Source organism: Mesoplodon densirostris, chromosome 10, assembly GCF_025265405.1.
Source record: "Mesoplodon densirostris isolate mMesDen1 chromosome 10, mMesDen1 primary haplotype, whole genome shotgun sequence".
Lineage (NCBI taxonomy): Eukaryota > Metazoa > Chordata > Mammalia > Artiodactyla > Ziphiidae > Mesoplodon > Mesoplodon densirostris.
In genome coordinates this window covers 23,245,793-23,251,683 of record NC_082670.1, presented here as the reverse complement: position 1 = coordinate 23,251,683, position 5,891 = coordinate 23,245,793, and the positions used below count along the sequence as shown (strand labels likewise).

The 5,891-nt window shown below is 41.7% G+C and overlaps 1 pseudogene; it reads left to right on the top strand.

The window, feature by feature from the left end:
- Positions 1-2,969: 2,969 nt before the first annotated feature.
- Positions 2,970-3,554, top strand: LOC132497856 (ras-related protein Rab-9A-like; annotated as a pseudogene).
- The last annotated feature ends 2,337 nt before the right edge of the window (positions 3,555-5,891 follow it).

Genomic DNA, 5,891 nt, shown 5'->3' with positions numbered 1-5,891 from the left:
TTTTCTTTCTAAATACATATATGTAAAATGTGTCGATTATTAGAAATAAGACATGCATAATTATAATAAAGTCTTAATTCACTTTTGAATCTTGAGAGATAATATTTATTAGCATAATCTGTTTAAAATTTTTTATTTTATGTTGGAGTATAGTTGATTCACAGTGTTGTGTTAGTCTCAGGTGTACAGCAAAGTGATTCAGTTATACATATACATATATCCATTCTTTTTCAGATTCTTTTCCTGTATAGGTTATTACAGAATATTGAGTAAGGTTTCCTGTGCTGTACAGTAGGTCCTTGTTGCTTATCTATTTTACATATAGTAGTGTATATATTAATCCCAGACTCCTAATTTATCCCTCCCTGCCCCTTTCCCCTTCGATAACCATAAGGTTGTTTTTGAAGTCTGTGAGTCTGTTTCTGTTTTGTAAATAAGTTCATTTGTATCATCTTATTCCACACATAAGTGATATCATATGATGTTTGTCTTTCTGCATCTGATTACTAGCATATTCTTTTTTTTTTTTTTTTTTAATTTTATTTATTTTTGCTGTGTTGGGTCTTCGTTTCTGTGCAAGGGCTTTCTCTAGTTGTGGCAAGTGGGGGCCACTCTTCATCGCGGTGCGCGGGCCTCTCACCATCGTGGCCTCTCTTGTTGCGGAGCACAGGCTCCAGACGCGCAGACTCAGTAGTTGTGGCTCACAGGCCTAGTTGCTCCGTGGCATGTGGGATCCTCCCAGACCAGGGCTCGAACCCGTGTCCCCTGCATTAGCAGGCAGACTCTCAACCACTGCGCCACCAGGGAAGCCCGCTAGCATATTCTTGAAAATTTTAATTTATTTTGTTGGTTGATGTGAACTGTCCCCTAAAATTATACACTACTAACGCTTTATTTATGAAAGAATTTCATATTCTCAAAATGCCTTTTACCCTTTCTTGGAAAGAGTTTTTATACAACAATGAGGGATTTTTGAAACTTTTAGGTGATTATTGTATAATTAAAAGCTAATAGTTATTAAAATGGGAACATTTCCATTTGAACAGAGTATTAATGCATTCAGGTCATTGTTGCTTTAATGAGTTTTATGAGTGTCATACTTCTACAATAAGCTGTAGAAGATAAAGTGTCAGCATGGAAGACCCTTGCAAAATAATAAAAATGTGTAATAATAAAAATGTATGATGCGGGCTTCCCTGGTGGCGCAGTGGTTGAGAATCCGCCTGCCGATGCAGGGGACATGGGTTCGTGCCCCGGTCTGGGAGGATCCCACATGCCGCGGAGCAGCTGGGCCTGTGAGCCATGGCCGCTGAGCCTGCGCGTCCAGAGCCTGTGCTCCGCAATGGGAGAGGCCACAACAGTGAGAGGCCCGCGTACCACAAAAAAAAAAAAAAAAAAAAAAAAAAAAAAAAAAAAATGTATGATGCCATCCTAGTACAGAAAGTTGCCAGCAAGATTTATTCAACAGATTTAAAAAATTTTTTATATTCATATTTTTAAGTTGTTTTTTATGAGCTACACCTGCACATATGGTCAAATATATCTACAGTGCTTATTACAGAGGAAAAAAGAACAGTGCCCTGCCCTATTACTCTCCCCAGTCACCTAGTTCATCCTTTTTAGCAGACTATTTTGGTGTTCACCTTCATTTTTTGTAAATAACATGAGTTTGGGGCATTATCCTCTAATTTTACACTGTGGAGAAGGAAGATTTAGCTCTGTTCTCCCTGTTTCTCACCACACACACACACACACACTCCCCACGTGTTCCCGTCCCTTCAATGTAGACCTAACATCAGGTAAGTATAGGGTTGGTCAAAAAGTTCATTCAGTTTTAAGTAAAAATAAGACACATTTTTCATTTTCACCAAGAACTTTCTTGAACAACGTATTCATTAACAACGAACTTTTTGGCCATCGCAGTACTTGAATATGTTCATTACCATGTGTATGTCCAAGCGATTTACACCATGAGGTAAACCATGATTACTTTTACTTCTCATACAGGTTTTCCTTCATATTTAAAAAATTTTTTCTTTTTTTTAGAAAATTTATTTATTTTTGGCTGTGTTGGGTCTTCGTTGCTGCGCGGGCTTTCTCTAGTTGCGGCGAGCTGTGGCTACTCTTTGGTTGCAGCTCCTGGCCTTCTCATTGCGGTGGCTTCTCTTGTTGCGGAGCATGGGCTCTAGGCGCGTGGGCTTCAGTAGTTGTGGCTCACGGGCTCTAGAGCGCAAGCTCAGTAGTTGTGGCACATGGGCTTAGTTGCTCTGCGGCATGTGGGATCTTCCCAGACCAGGGCTCGAACCCGTGTGCCCTGCATTGGCAGGCGGATTCTTAACCACTGGGCCACCAGGGAAGTCCCTTCCTTCATACTTTGATGTCTGAAATAAAAATTTGATGTCTGAAAACAATCTGGTACACGCCTTGTCTTAATATGCCTCCAATTAGTCACTATTATCGTTGTTCTACGGATTTAATGCTTCCTTCTTCTCACATGTTCATCAGTGCCCCTTCTTATGGCTGCCTCTTGCATCCCCGCACCACCACCCCCACTTCCTCCTGGGTTTAACTTCCCTCTTCCTGAGAGGGAAATGTGAGGAGATCTCTCAGCAAAGGTTTGTGGTAAACTACCTTTGTTTTCTCTGTGAATTTCATTTCCTCCTCATTCTGGAGCTAGAATTTAACTGAGAATGGAAATTTAGTTTAATGGCAATTCTTTCAGAAGTTCGAGGGTCAGCAGTGCCACCGACGCGTCCTGTCTGCCGGGTCCTTGACCGGACCGGAGCTCCCAGGCTTCCTCCGTGTGGCCGCGAGAAACTCCCTGCACTCCTATAATGAGCCCGTCACAGTGGTGAACCACTTTCCCTGTTGTCCGTGTCCACGTGAATCTTCCAGACAGTCCTAGAGATAATGATGATGTTTGAACTGAACAATTAAGGGTTCTGAAATCAGAGATCTTGAGATTAATAATGGCAGGAAAATAATCGCTTTTTAAAGTAATTCTCCTTGGAGATGGTGGAGTTGGAAGAGTTCTCGAATGAACAGATATGTGACTAATAAGTTTGATACCCAGCTCTTCCATACAATAGGTGTGGAATTTTTAAGTAAAGATTTGGAGGTGGATGGACATTTTGTTACCATGCAGATTTGGGACACGTCCGGTCAAGAGCGATTCAGAAGCCTAAGGACGCCATTTTACAGAGGTTCTGACTGTTGCCTGCGTCGATAATTCTCAAAGCTTCAGAACTTGAGTAACTGGAAAAAAGAATTCATATGCGGATGTGAAAGAGCCCGAAAGCTTTCCTTTTGTGATTTTGGGTAACAACGTTGACATCAGAGAGCCTCAGCTGTCTGCAGAAGAAGCACAAGCCTGGTGAAGGGACAACGGCGACTATCCTTACTTTGCAACAAGCGCAAAAGATGCCACGAATGTCGCAGCAGCCTTTGAGGAAGCAGTTCAAAGAGTGCTTGCTACCAAGGATAGGTCAGATCACTTGATGCAGACAGACACAGTCAGTCTGCATCGAAAGCCCAAGCCCAGCTCCTCTTACTAGTGAAGTTAGAGAGGTTGCCCGTGCGATCTAACCAGCTCACATACATGCACAGATAAGCACATTGTGGAGAAGAGAATTAGCGTTTGCAGCAATGGATCATGTACTCATGAAATTAAACTAACCATATTGCTGCCTTGTTGGTGGGAGAAGGGACACATCCACTCACAGGAGAATCTACTTACTCAGTAATGGCACCTTACATTTATAAATTGTTAATGGTTGTCTAATGTTTAAATATGCATGTTACAGAGCTAATAAGTGAGATGACCAAGGCTTTATAATCAAAACAAAACACTTGAGTATTCTAGAAGTTACTGTATTTTCCCCGGGAAAACGGAGAACTACTTTTTCTATGTTTATATTTTTATGCAATTAGCATTCTTTTTCTGGTTCAGAGAAAACATGTCCTAAAGCAATGTTAGATATTAAAGATTAAAATCCAATGCATTTGCACTGTAAAAAAAAAAAGAAGAAGGTCGAGGGTCTATTCCATGGCCTCCGTTGTTGCCGTTGAGAAGTCTGCTGACGGTTGATTTGCTCCTTGGGACGTCTTCTCCTTCTTGCTACTTTTCAGATTTTTCTGTCTTTCTTTTGTTCAGTTTCTGTGTCTAGGGGTAAGTTTGTCATTATTTATCCTGTTCAGTACCTGCGTTTCTTGAATCTATGCTTGCTACCTCTTATCAGTTCTGGAAAACTCAGACTCAGTGTCTCCTACAATACTGCTTCTCTCAATTTTCTCTCGTCTCTCCTCCTGGAACTCCTGTAAGTCATATTTTGGAGCTTCACGTTCCATTCTTCAGATGTCTTAATTTTTCTCTGCTTTTCCATTTTGTTATCTCTCTGTCATTTACATTTATTTCCTCAATTCACAAACTGTCTCTGCATCTGCATTTAATCTATTGTTTGACCAAGTCAATAAGACTATTTTCATTTATATTTTTATGTCTAGCTCTACTTGGTTCTTAGCACTAGATTTTCGTGTTCTTTTCTTTCCTTTTTGTTCTTTAATCATTTAAAAATTCCCATTTTTAGTCTCTTTTAGATTGTTCTATAGCTGAAGTTCTTGGGGTTGTACTCCTCCAGTTTGTGTCTTCCGGTGTGGAAGGGGGGTCATTTCTTCATGTGTTTTTAGTAACTTATTTTGAGCTCCTCTTCAGCAGGGCTTTTTGAGAGCATTCTATGCAGTGCTTCAACCAGGGAACCCAGATGTAATACCGGTCTAATACCATTTTATATTTGTTTTTTGGCTTGGGGGTTCGTATCCCACAAACGAAAACATTATCCAGGGCTTCCCTGGTGGCACAGTGGTTGAGAGTCCGCCTGCCAATGCAGGGGACACGGGTTCATGCCCCAGTCCGGGAGGATCCCACATGCCGTGGAGTGGCTGGGTCCGTGAGCCATGGCCACTGAGCCTGCGTGTCTGGAGCCTGTGCTCCGCAGTGGGAGAGGCCACAGCAGTGAGAGACCCGCGTACCGCAAAAACAAACAAACAAAACAAACAAACCATTATCCATACACTAGGGCAGGGATTCTGTTTCTCAGAAGGATTCCCAGGAAAAGATCCCCTCCTATCTCCTGTGCCACTGGGTGGTTTTCCCCCAACTTATCCTTTCTCGGAATGTGTATTCCTCACAGGGACCTGGCTGTATTCCAGTCTCAGTCTCGACTCTCACAGCCACTCAGAATTTAAAGAGTAAAACCAAAATTCCATGAGTAGGTCAGTGTACTCATCCGTTTTCTTGTGAAACTGGAAAAAAAAAATTCTGACCAATCACTCATAGTGCCACTGGCAGAAATGTAATTGTTTTTTTAAGATGATAGTCAGCTTACAATATGGTGAAGCTCAGGGCGAGTTATACTCATCAGCTATAAATTTAAGATGAAAATTTCAAAAACTCCCATAGCAAACCTGCAGTGCCTCTATGAATTTGCCCCAGAAGGTAGCATAACAAGGAAGGTGATGTGATCCTGGTGCATGCTTCAGGAGGAGAGAATGAGGCCTTTGAGGAACACGTAGCCCCTGATAGCTCTTGACCTTCTTGGGGAAAAAAAAAAAGAGACTCCTCCCCCCCCCCCCGGTCTCATTTATTGGAGGAAATAGCCATTTTCTCATTTCTTTAATTTTCTGTATTAATTTATTTTGCCTTATCTGTAAGAGGACATCCTTAGATTCTGCCTAAAGATAGAAACCTGGATCTGATCATCCCTTGAGGCTCTTCCCAGCACCAAGGTTTAGTCATTGTTAGCAGCAGCAGCAGCATTGTTGATACTTACACTGCACCAGGCAATGTGCTCGGCACTTTTACATGTATTGTCTCATTTATTCCTGATAACAAT